The sequence below is a fragment of the Peromyscus maniculatus genome, chromosome 4 (genome assembly GCF_049852395.1).
Source record: "Peromyscus maniculatus bairdii isolate BWxNUB_F1_BW_parent chromosome 4, HU_Pman_BW_mat_3.1, whole genome shotgun sequence".
Taxonomy (NCBI): Eukaryota; Metazoa; Chordata; class Mammalia; order Rodentia; family Cricetidae; genus Peromyscus; species Peromyscus maniculatus.
The window spans coordinates 85,162,904-85,175,154 of NC_134855.1; the positions used below are offsets into that span (position 1 = coordinate 85,162,904).

Here is a 12,251-nt window from a genome sequence, read left to right on the forward strand (position 1 = left end):
TTGCATGTATGTGTGCATGCATGTGGAGGCCAGAAGACAGCCTTATATGTCATCAGCAAGGAGACTCCCCACCTCCTTTAAGACAGGGTTTCTCATTGGCCTGGAGCATACCAATTAAGATAGACTGGCTAGTCAGTGAACTCAGGATCTGTCTACAGTACCCCTGGGCTGGGACTACAAGTATGTGTCACCACATCTGGTATTTATACACCAGTTTTAGAGATTAAACTCAGGTTCTTCTGCTTTTGAAGCAAATGCTTGAACAACTTAGCTATCTCCATAGGCCCCAATAAACCTTATTTTATCTAGCAATGGATATAAACAATAAGAGTAATGATGTTGGAGGATGGAATATGCCAAAGGAAAACTGTAAAGCATTTGAAGTGAATAGGTGAAAGTTTTTCACTTGCCAAGAGTAGGAATCACATTGAGAATTTGCATATATATATATATATATATATATATATATATATATATATATAGCTAAGAGAGAAAAGGAAATACATGCCAGATTTGCTATCTTACTTCCAAAGGCAAATTTAGCACTTCTGTGTGTATGTAACAAGTGCTCCATTAGAATTAAAAAGGAATTAAAAGCCGTGCATTGGTGGCGCACGCCTTTAATCCCAGCACTTGGGAGGCAGAGGCAGGTGGATCTCTGTGAGTTCAAGGCCAGCCTGGGCTACAGAGTGAGTTCCAGGAGAGGTGCAAAGCTACACAGAGAAACCATGTCTCGAAAAAACAAAATAAATAAATAAATGAATAAATAAATAAATGAAAGGAATTAAGTTTTGTGCCTAATGAATGAGAAGATAAAATAGTGGACATAATGTTTGCCATCATCCTAGATCATTTATGAGGCATTTGGAACATTTCCTCAGAAGTAGGGTTTAGAAAACTCATAGCAAATAGGAATTAGCCAGGTAAAGACTGGGATGTGTGATTCCAGGAGGACCATTGAGAAAATTAGACAGAATCAATAGGGGGATGGTGGCAAGAAACTAGGGGTTGTTGGTCAGGGTTGCCAGAACCTAGCATACAATGTGAAATCAGTTCAACAACATCTTAAAGCAGTGATGGTCATAGGATATTTTTATGAATTAGATGTTCATTTTAGATAACAGAAGCATAGACTTAATTAAAATGGCTACACAAGAGGAAAATATGCTGATGGGAGATTCTTGCTGTAATAAACATTGAATCAGGAAAGAAACAAGAGATGAGAAGCAGAGAAAAGCAAACGCACATGGAGACATCTGGAAGGTGGACAGAAGCAGATAGGCTATCTGCCAAGTTTCTGGCTTAGCCATCAATATATAGTGATGCCTTGTCCTAAACACAAAATGAATAAAGAGTAGGATTGAGGAAAGACTAGCAAGGTTTATTTTTAGAGACAGTGAGTAGGGTTGTAAGTTATCAAAATGTCTCCTTAGCATTTATTTATAGGTATGACCCTTAAAAGTAAGGTCTAAGGAAAAAGAGATTTGGGGGTAGGAGCTGAGAGTTCATTGAAAATAGATATAACAGTAGTGATCAGGATGAATGCACACAGTATAAACTAAAGAAACTACAAGATCCCCTGAAAAACTAAAGTATTTAAGGACAAGAAGTGGACTTGAGTGAGGATGTTGAGAAAGAATGGGCAGGGAAAATACAACAGACTGTGGTATCAAGAGTGTAAAAAGCAGTGGTGGCACATGCCTTTAATCCCAGCACTCGGGAGGCAGAGCCAGGCGGATCTCCGTGAGTTCGAGGCCAGCCTGGACTACAGAGTGAGTTCCAGAAAAGGCTCCAAAGCTACACAGAGAAACCCTGTCTCAAAAAACAAAACAAAAGGAGTGTAAAAAGAAGAGCGTGTGTTTTAAAAGAGTGAGTGGTCATTAGTGTCAGTGTTTCTGCAAGATCCCACTATAAAAGCAGCAAATGGGCACTTTCTGACAAGAAAATACTAATGGCTCATTGACAATAAAGAGGTCATTAGCCATAATCAAAATGATGAAGATGAGACACAGATATGAGTAAAAATATGAACAACCAAGAAGACAGAAATAGTGGGAGAGACTATGGCTCTATCATCCAGGAAGTTTATGTGAGAGTAAGAGGATAGAGCAAATATACATTGCATTAAGAGAGTAAAGGGGACATACAATACATTAGGTCATAACATTAAATCTGATACACACTATTCTTGTCCTTTAGGAATTTCAAATCCAATAGGAACCAGAGCTCAAACCTACAAAAATCTAAGCAAAGGAACACCTGAGTTAAGAAGAAACAATTACCACTGGTTATTCAAGCTTAACTTCACAGAGGACATAGATCCTCATGTGGTGCCCAAATATGAAAATAACTTAGAAATGTAAGGATATAAATGGGAGGGAGAAGAATGGAGACAAAGGAACCAAGTGTAACACCATGTAAGGAAGAGAAGGGTAGACTTGGAAAGAACTGACATCATCTACTCCAAAAGGTTTTTTTGTTTTGTTTTGTTTTGTTTTTTAGGACTTCTTTGGAAAACCCTAGAGTTTCCATGAACTGATCACCAATGAGATTCTCTATGACAAGATGGTAACCCACCACCCTTTTCTAGATTAAGGGGTGGTAAATGATGAGTGTCCGCTGTTTTTGTCAGTGACATACAGTAATACCTAATTTATTCTGTGCTGTTATACCCTGGTGGCATCTGAATAGTGGAGAAAGAGACTTAAAAAGCATATTTGCTCCATAACTCTTTTCAGAACAAGTTTCTAACTCCTGCTCTCCATAACAGAAGTCTTTTTGCTCATACAGAAAATTCCTTTTAATTTGTACACTTATTTATTTTAATTTTTGTAAATTAATTAGAAGGTTGTGTGAAGACACATAGCATCACATGAACTAAGACTTTCTCTGTTTTAGCAAAAATAAATACTGTAAGTGCCTTATAGTCTTTCTTTCCTTTGAAAGTAACATGCCAACATGATTTACCTTATTGAGATGATGCCAGTTGCAGTAAACTTCAATTATTATGCTAGCCTACAGCACAGGAATATCTTTCAGGAAGGTCCCTTACATCTGGACTCACTATGATTCTGGCACATATCAGAAGGAGTTTGATAGTGGTGGATGTTTAGTTCTATCCAGTGATAGACACGTGTGTGCTTCTTTAAGATAAACCACTCAACTGAGAGTAAGGTCATACAGAGTTTTTCTTACATGACATTCAGTGATGAAAGTGTCAGATTCAAAATACGTACTACAGATGTGTGTGTGTGTGTGTGTGTGTGTGTGTGAGAGAGAGAGAGAGAGAGAGAGAGAGAGAGAGAGAGAGAGAGAGAGAGAGAGACCTATCTACAAATAACCGTAAAATTGACCAATATATAATATCCTAACATAATGAATCATCATACCAGGTCAGTGGACATATACAGCAGCTAAGTTTAGTACTCTTTACAAGAGAAATCATCTTTGTGGTATTGAGTCTGTGAAGTTTTTTGGTTTTGGTGTTTTAAAAATCTAAGCAATAGCTTGTGTTTACCTGTGTAAGAATGCTTTCCTCTAGGCTGTGCAATGACAGATCCAGTCTTCAGAGCTCTGAAATTTCATTTGTTTGGTTTTGCTTTGTTTCCTCAGTGTTAGCTATCAAACTCAGGACCTTGCACAGACCAAGCAGTCTTCTACTTCTGAGCTGTGCCCTCTGGCCCTGTGCCTCTGCAGTCTTTGACTCTTTGTGTTTTCTCCCCTTCTTCAATGTCAGGCTACCCTTGGAAGCAGTTGTCAGGGGCTTCCTGTTCACATTCACAGCAAACCGCTTCTCTTAATAGTCTACAAGCCAAGAAAGCTGATTTGGGGGATTACAACCAATATTTTTGAAGTAAAAATTGTCTCTGAGAGAAGCCTTTGAAAAGTATTTGTGATTAAAACATTTAAGTAGCACTGGTCTTCCCTAACATCCATTTTGACCACTTGTGGGTTTTTTTTTATTGTTTTTATGAGGCATTCTAGATCAGAGAAGGAACTGACTAATAGTTTTTGGGTGAGATGTATATAGATTATTATGTTTGCTAAGTCTCACAGGGGAGTTTCTAGACAATTTTAAGGTGCCATAGATAGATAGATAGATAGATAGATAGATAGATACATACATACATACATACATACATACATACATACATAGGTACATAGATAGATACATAGATAGATAGATAGATAGATACATACATACATACATACATACATACATACGGACATAGAAAGATAGATAGATAGATAGATAGATAGATAGATAGATAGATAGATAGATAGATAGATAGATGATAGATAGATGATAGATAGATAGATAGATAGATAGATAGATAGATAGATAGATAGATAGATAGATGATAGATTTAGTTATATCCTCAGTACATTTTTACCATACATATTTGTCAGAATTCTCAAAATAGACTTGTCACCTACCTCTGACACTATCTCAATTATAAGACTTACTTTCCATATACTCATCTATGATAAAACTTAGCTATCTCTGACTCCATGAAACCTTGGTGATTCTATGTCTAAAATATTTTTCAAAGACTCAGCTTACAAAAGAAAACCCTCTACTTATTACTTGGATCGGAAACTTGTCACCTGTCCTGTGTAGTTGGTAAACAACCACATTTGATTGGGAGTCTCTCAACTTACCTCTGTCAGTTCAGTTTGACATGATGTTGCCTATTAAGGGAAGCTGTTCTCTCTTGAGCAAGAGGAGTTCAGGTTGGATCAATAAGAAACTGACTTGAATGTTGACATGTAGGAGTATGCATTAACATCGTTTACTTAATGAGAATGCCTGAAGAGTCCACCAAAATTTTCTGGTACCCCAGTTCTTCACTTTCTTTAATTCATGCTCTTCTGTATTACCAGATTCTGAATATATTACCCATGCTTCCAATAAATTGTGTGTGTGTGTGTGTGTGTGTGTGTGTGTGTGTGTGTGTGTATACACTGTCTTTCATTTGTAATTCTCATGTGTAATGCCAGAATTTAATTGATTCCCTCACCTCTGTCATCATACAGGCATGTTCTAGAATTCCTAGATTCTAGAATTATAAGAAGTAGAATCATTTCTATACCCAACCAAACACTTCTATTCTTCAACCATTTGTCAATTCTGTTTCCTAGTTCCATAATACCCTTGCTTCATTCATGGAAAATTCCAGTTCATCACCAAGCCCTAACTCGAACATTGAGGTATTTGTGTTTAAAAACTCTTCCTGGGTCTTAACACAGGGAAATATGCAACATTGTCCTTATGCACTGGATTCATCTTTTTAACCACACGGTATAATAGCCAATGATTCACATGTACAACTCTTCCAGGAAATGCTGAAGTCTTCAAGGACATGTTGGCAAAGTTCAACAAATTCAAGTGTTTGCCAAATTGAATGACTGACTCACATCTAGACAGAAAAGGATTCTCTTCAAAAGATACATTTTACTTTTGCTTTCTACATTTCAAATTTCCGATCCTGCATTTTTTTTAAAATTGTATCCCCATTAACATTTTATAGAGTTAAGACTTAATAAGTGTTGAGAAGTAGAAAGCAAAAATAGTTGCCCCACTTCTTCCATGGTTCTCTGCCTCCCTGTTTTCCACTGACACATCACATTTTGATGCCATTTTTTTTCTTCCTTCCAAGCTCCCATGGCCTCTATGTTTGCAGTAATATGCAATGACCCATTATGCAATGAGCTACCTTGTATAACAGATAGGATTTCCTTCTTCTCCTGAGACCATCTGGAGGAATAAAAAAACATCTGATCCTTAATAAGACTGCTGATATGAATGAAGGACAAGGATTCAATCCCTCAGGAAATTCTGAAGATGGATGTAGTTTGCCTACTTCTGGTAAATCACTAGTGAATTGATTAATGGGGAGAAAGAAAGAGAGAAAGAAAGAAAGAAAGAAAGAAAGAAAGAAAGAAAGAAAGAAAGAAAGAAAGAAAGAAAGAAAGAAAGAAAGAGGGAGGGAGGGAGGGAGGGAGGGAGGGAGGGAGGGAGGGAGGGAGGGAGAGAGAGAAAGAGAGAAAGAGATGGATGGATGACCACACTTCCTATTTACCTTCCTGAAACGGTTGATCCAAACGCCCATCTTGCAATTATTCAAATAAATTAACTTGAATCAAAGAAATAAAATGTTAATCAAAACTAAAGAATATAGAAAGAACTGACTTTCTCGTTGTATGGTTTAATGATGCCTGCCCTCTTCCACCTGCTGCCTTTCTTCATCATCCAGACAGTGAGGATTTCTTTGATATTATCTGTACCTATTCTTGATGTGAAAATGAAAACGATCTTTTTCATTTGATATCTTGGCCACCTTTGTTTAGCTTCCCTTTTGCCTGTAGAGTCAATTCCAAATTCCTGTCTTAGCATACAAGGACATACCTGATCCTATGTGGTGCCAGGCTACCTTTCCTGCCTTCTCTCTCATTTTAATCCAAGCTCAGTACTGTGAGCTTTTCCAGATTGTCAAAATGATCTTTGGTCTTCACACTTTCAAGTCCATTGCACCCCTTGACAGAAAAGTCTGTCTCCTTTTCCACCAGAATATCCTCTTTTTTCTTATTGACTCGTTTTAAAGACATGACCTCTCCTTCCCCTGAGTCACCACAGAGCTGCAAACACATTATCAGGTTATATGTAATTCATCTTTGGATCCTACTAGACTCTGAACTCCTTGAAAGTGAGGAAAATACGCCAGCCACAGTTTCCAACAGGCAGTAGACATACCAGTAGGTGTTGGATGAATTAATGACTACACCTTTCCAAAAATAAAAACACAAAAGATGGAAAAATAAAACTCCAGTAAGCTTTTGCTTCCTATTCAGAATATTAAGGGGAAGGCAAAAGATAACCAGGCCCCAGGCAGGGCCCCACAGGTACATATTTGCAAACTCAACATTGAATGTTCAAAGTCTAGTGGGGAACAGCCTCCAAGTAGTACGTATCACAAAATAAAAATGGAGATAAATTGTGTATTCAAACCTTTCTTACCTTGAGAAAATTAAGTTCCATCTCTGAAACTCTCAATAATACATGCATAAATGGTCCCACAGAGTCAGAGAGAACTTCATTCTTTACTATGCCAATTGACAAGCATGGTGTGTAGAAATTAGCAGTACAGAAGCCACAGGAAGTTCCTCTATGCACACACAGGGCATAGAAGCAGCTGATCCATAATGCCATTCTGGACACCAGAACAAATGGCTGGGGATAAACATCCTTATCTCCAACTGGTTATGTTTAGGACAAGAAGAAAAATGAGGTCAATGATTTCACTCAAAAAGCTATTCTAAGTTAAGCCTTTCTGACATGAACATAGATAGAAATTGTTGCTTTGTTTTGTTATGTTTTCAGCCCAGGTTCCAACTACTTTAAAGGGATTTTCTCTTTAGATGGTAAAATTGGTTTAAGAGATTGTTCAACCTACGCAGTTTCCCAATTCCTAAAAATGGATCATAAGAATAACTTTTGGGGTGTTTTGGCTTTCTGAGACAGAGTCTATCTGGCTGCCCTGGTACTGACCTTGTTGCACAGGCTAGCCTCCAACTCATGGCGATCTGCCTACTTTCCTTGTTGCACAGGCTAGCCTCCAACTCATGGCGATCCTCCTACTTTCGCTTCCCAGGTATTATGATTCCAAGCGTGAGCCACCATATTCAGCTTTGCAGAGTAACTTGATTCCAGAGGAAATAGCACTTGAGCAACAATGGCAAAATAATAAATGTTGAATTACCCACTTGTTATTGTATTGGCCTTGTATGATGGACTAGGGAAAGTCCACAGGTTTTAGAAAAGCATGGGTTTAGTACTTACCTTTTTTTTATCTAAAAGTAAAAGATCTAATTCCACTGGACTAAATTTCAACTTCACAGAGGTTTGTGACAACTGAAGTTATTATAAGTACACAGAAGTATAAGTGACAGCTATGATTTTACGTGGAAGAAAAAAAACATAGCCATTGACCCATTTCTGTAATTGGTACAGAGAGGAATCCTATAAGGGACTGAAAAGGAGACTTGACAAAAATGAATAATCTAATGCATGAATCTGCTCTCATGTCAGTTACATTAGAAAGGCCAATGGGCATGTTTCCTGAAAAGGCTCCCAGAGAACAGGACAGGAGGAATTTCCCTGGGTGTATTCATGAAACTCACCCACCTGTTTCATGGGAGATGTGCTCAGGTGTGATAGCCTGCTACTCCTCTTGCATAGTGAGGTCCTGACAGTTGTGGAAAGCCCTGAGTGATATTCCCAACACCACCACTCAGTAACTCCCACCTAATTGGCATACATATTCACAAAAACTGTCACCTGAAACTGACAACCAAGTGAATACAAATTCATAACATGCCAGCAACCCGCCTCTCTTCAGATTATGTTTTAATGATTGGTCATGACACTTGCCAATCTCTTAACAGCTAAGCAGCGAAGTTCAGGCTGTGGGGGAGAGCAAACAATGGTCCCCTATAAGTGTCTGAGAAGGGCAAAGTGTAAGAAGTTTGGCGAAAGCCTTGTGACCTCAGTAGTATGGAACATTGTCATGTCTGCCTATAGGTTATATGTATATTTACATATATGTAAACTATATCATTGGTATCCCATACATATAGAAACAAAAGAAGAGAAGTAAAAGTGGGTATGTATTTTCATTTATTTGGATTCTCTGCAAACAATACATAAAACATTTATACCATGACCTTATATCAGAAATTTGTTTTCAAGGTTACAATATTTTGGCCCCATAAAATTCCTATCACATTATTTTCTTCAGAGTAAATCGAGCATTGAAGTTATGTAGATAATTCTTACCTCTTCTGTGAGTTTCTGCCATTGATCTTGGCTATGTTTCATATTATGTCTACCTTGATATTTTTATTGATATAGTTTAGACAGCATGATGGTGTAAAATACTTAACATCATACGGGTACCCAGTATCTGAGTACATTTCTCATACTAGAGGTCCTGTTACATTTATAATTTATTTTAAAATCCTTCCTCACATGCTTATGTCTCACCAAAGTGAAACATGTACATTATGAAACAATTTAGTGCAGAAAATATATCTACTACACAGTTCACCTCATGCTAGGAAGAACTTTTTCCTCCCATGTCTTGGTAACACTGTTATGTCTTAATAAATAGCAGGTTTTTACAGACATAGCACAACAGTGAAATGTTAACTAATTTATCACTGATTAATTAATTAATGTTATTGATGGTTACATGAAATAAATTGTTGGCTGAAAAAAGATTGAATCAATTGCTATATCCATAAAACAATAAGAATGTTATAAACTCTCAAGGTGGTTTGATGGAGCAGGAATTATTGCCACTAGAACAATCATCTTGCTTGCTTAAGGAATATAGCAAGTTGATGCTTTTGGTCAAGGAATTACACGAGTTAGTCAAATATTTTTTTTTAGCCAAGGCATTTTATGTCAGAGAACAAAATGGGAAACGGCACAATACCGGAAATTAAATGGAAGTCTAGGTGACCATTTAGAGGACGCAACAGGTGTTTTCACTTTCCAATCTCTCTGAATGGCCACTTTCTACCTACATACCTTTTTGAAGAAAAATTCTTCTTCGTTTGAAATCATTAAAGAGTCGCAGACAAGTTCTAAAAGGTCTTATTAATAAAAACAAGCCCAGAGCCAGGTATTGGGGTGAACGCTGAATGATCAAAGAAGCAGAACAAGCCACAGCTAACCTGGCCTCTCCCAACTTCTCAGCTGATCCTGTTTCCTCAAACCGAAAGCCTCTGAGTCCTCCTCCGAATGGATCTCAGCTGAAATGCTGCTAAAACCTAAAAGCTTAAAAAAGACTCTAGTTCCTGGTCCTCACTCCTTACATACCTTTCTGCTTTCTGCCATCACTCCCCGAGATCAAAGGTGTGTGTCACCATGCCTGGCAGTTTCCAGTGTGGCTTTGAACTCACAGAGATCTGGATAGATCTCTGCCTCCAGAAGGCTAAGATTAAAGGTGTGTGTGCCGCCATTTTCTGGCCTCTATGTCTATTTTCTAGTGGTTGTTCTGTTCTCTGACCCAAGATAAGTTTATTAGGGTGCACAATATATTGGGGGATACAATATCACCACAAAGAGGTGATATCTCATTAGCCATGTGCTTTCCTAACAATCACAAAGAGGACCTGAGGTCAGTCACCAGAACCCACATGAAATGCTGGCATGCACCTTTAATTCCACTGCTGTGGAGGCAAAGGCAGATCCCTGAACTGTGGCCAGTCAATCTAGTCTATTTGCTAAGCTTCAGGTTGATAAGAGATCCTGTCATCAATACCAAAGTAGATAGTGCCTGAGGAATGACACCATAGGTTTTTCCTCTGGCCAGCATGTGTACTTTCATTCATATATACATCTGCACACAGACACTTATGTGTATGCCACTCCCCCAAACAAACATCAAGAATGAAAAATAATATACTGAAGCCACTTGAGGAAGTGGTCTTGAATGAAACAAGTTACTGTTACTCATGCTCCATTCTATTCACAACCTTTGTGACTTCAATCCTTTATTTATAATCATATGTAAATATGCTCTTGTGAAAGAAAGAACAAAATCAAACCAAGAGACAAAACAGATACATCAAGATTATTTCCATACTTGACTAATGAACGTTGGTTAAACAAAGAATCTGGAACTATATGGCAGCAGAGGTAGAGTATCACTCCTGCTCAGTCTCAATGCATTTGCCGACAGCTCTGGTCTAAATGTGCTAACACCAGTGGCCACCTACGGATAGAATTACTGATAAGGATACTGAAATTTGAACACAACAGTGGCCCATGCTAAATGAATTTTTAAAGTCTTATATTGCTGGCTTAATGTAGAAGAAATAATTGAAAAAACATAAGGAACTCAAATACTGTAATGAATTTTTTCTGTATTACTCATACACAAAACCCCAACATGTTTTACAAGAGACCTAAAAAAAAAACCCCTCTTATTAACAAGAATGCACTAATGAGAAGCATACCAGTGATTGATGGTTGAAAGTGATTTTGCAGCTGTTTTCTATAAACCAAAGATGTCACTGGGTGACATGTCAGTAGAAATGGGCTTCTTAATTCCAAGATCTTGGAGATGGTAGACATTAAGTGGCTTACAAAAATCAGTGGTAGTTATATGGCTACCATTATAGACAGAGAGTTGGAAAGTTGATGTGAAGAATTTATATCTTCTGATATCACTGACAACATGAATTGATTGGAAGTCTCTAATTGAAGTAGAAATAGATTCTACTTGACTGGTATAACCAAAATAATTCTAAGTCCATTGATGAGAGGATAGACTTGAAACATAGTAATATGCACTATCCAATGACAAGTTTGCTCTACAAAAACCACAGAGTGAAGAAGAGATGAGATCACAATCGTGGATCAAAGTGTTAGTCCTCTTCCTGTTTCTCTTAAGAGCTCTGTGACAATTAAAATGTAAACTGAGAAATTAAAAAGAAAATTGTAGAATATTTAGAAGTTATTAACAATGGATCAGAATGAACAACAATACAATATTTGGGTGTCTGTATCTACTGCAATGTTTACATAGAGTGAAAAATAATGGTGTTGGGGTCAGGATATTAATCAAATTTTGACAGAAAGTAATTTCCACCATAAAGAGAGAAATCCCCAAACATCTTGTTATTTCCCAATGTCTTGTTTATGTACTTACAACTGGTTTCTAATATTGTAATTCTCAGTGTCTCTCTGATCTTTGCAGTTAGAAATACATCCTAGATGGGAATGAACAACCACATAAGGTTACTTAAAAAACTTAAACTATTTATCTCACTCAGAAAAGATATGGATACCATAGTCATTGCAGCACTATACATAATAGCTTATATATGGAAGAAACCTAAGTGCCTACTAAGACGATTGATAAAGAACATTTGGCATATATCTGCAATGGAGTACTATTCGACCAAAAGGAATGAAATCAAATCTACAGGAAGAGAGATGAAACTGAGGACATTATGGTTGGCAAAATCCAAACACAGAAAGGTAAGTATTGTGTGTTTTCTGTTGTGTGCAGAAATGAAAAAGCAAAATAATCAGTTATGACAGAAAGTATTGTATCTAAGAGAGCTGCAAAGAACTAAAAAACGAGCAATAAAGAGAAGAAAAATATGGACAGCAAAAGCACATGGTATATAAATATATGTGCATATATGTATACAACAATCACAACAAATCCTCAATT

At 37.3% G+C, this 12,251-nt stretch overlaps 1 long non-coding RNA gene across 1 annotated transcript in view; it reads right to left on the reverse strand.

Moving 5' to 3' along the window:
* LOC143272944 (uncharacterized) overlaps nucleotides 1-5,023 on the reverse strand; it is a 54,749-nt gene extending 49,726 nt beyond the window's left edge. The window contains exon 1 of the long non-coding RNA XR_013050631.1: nucleotides 4,663-5,023. This is a non-coding gene — a long non-coding RNA (uncharacterized LOC143272944). The remainder of the gene's footprint in view (nucleotides 1-4,662) is intronic.
* Between the last annotated feature and the right edge of the window lie 7,228 nt (nucleotides 5,024-12,251).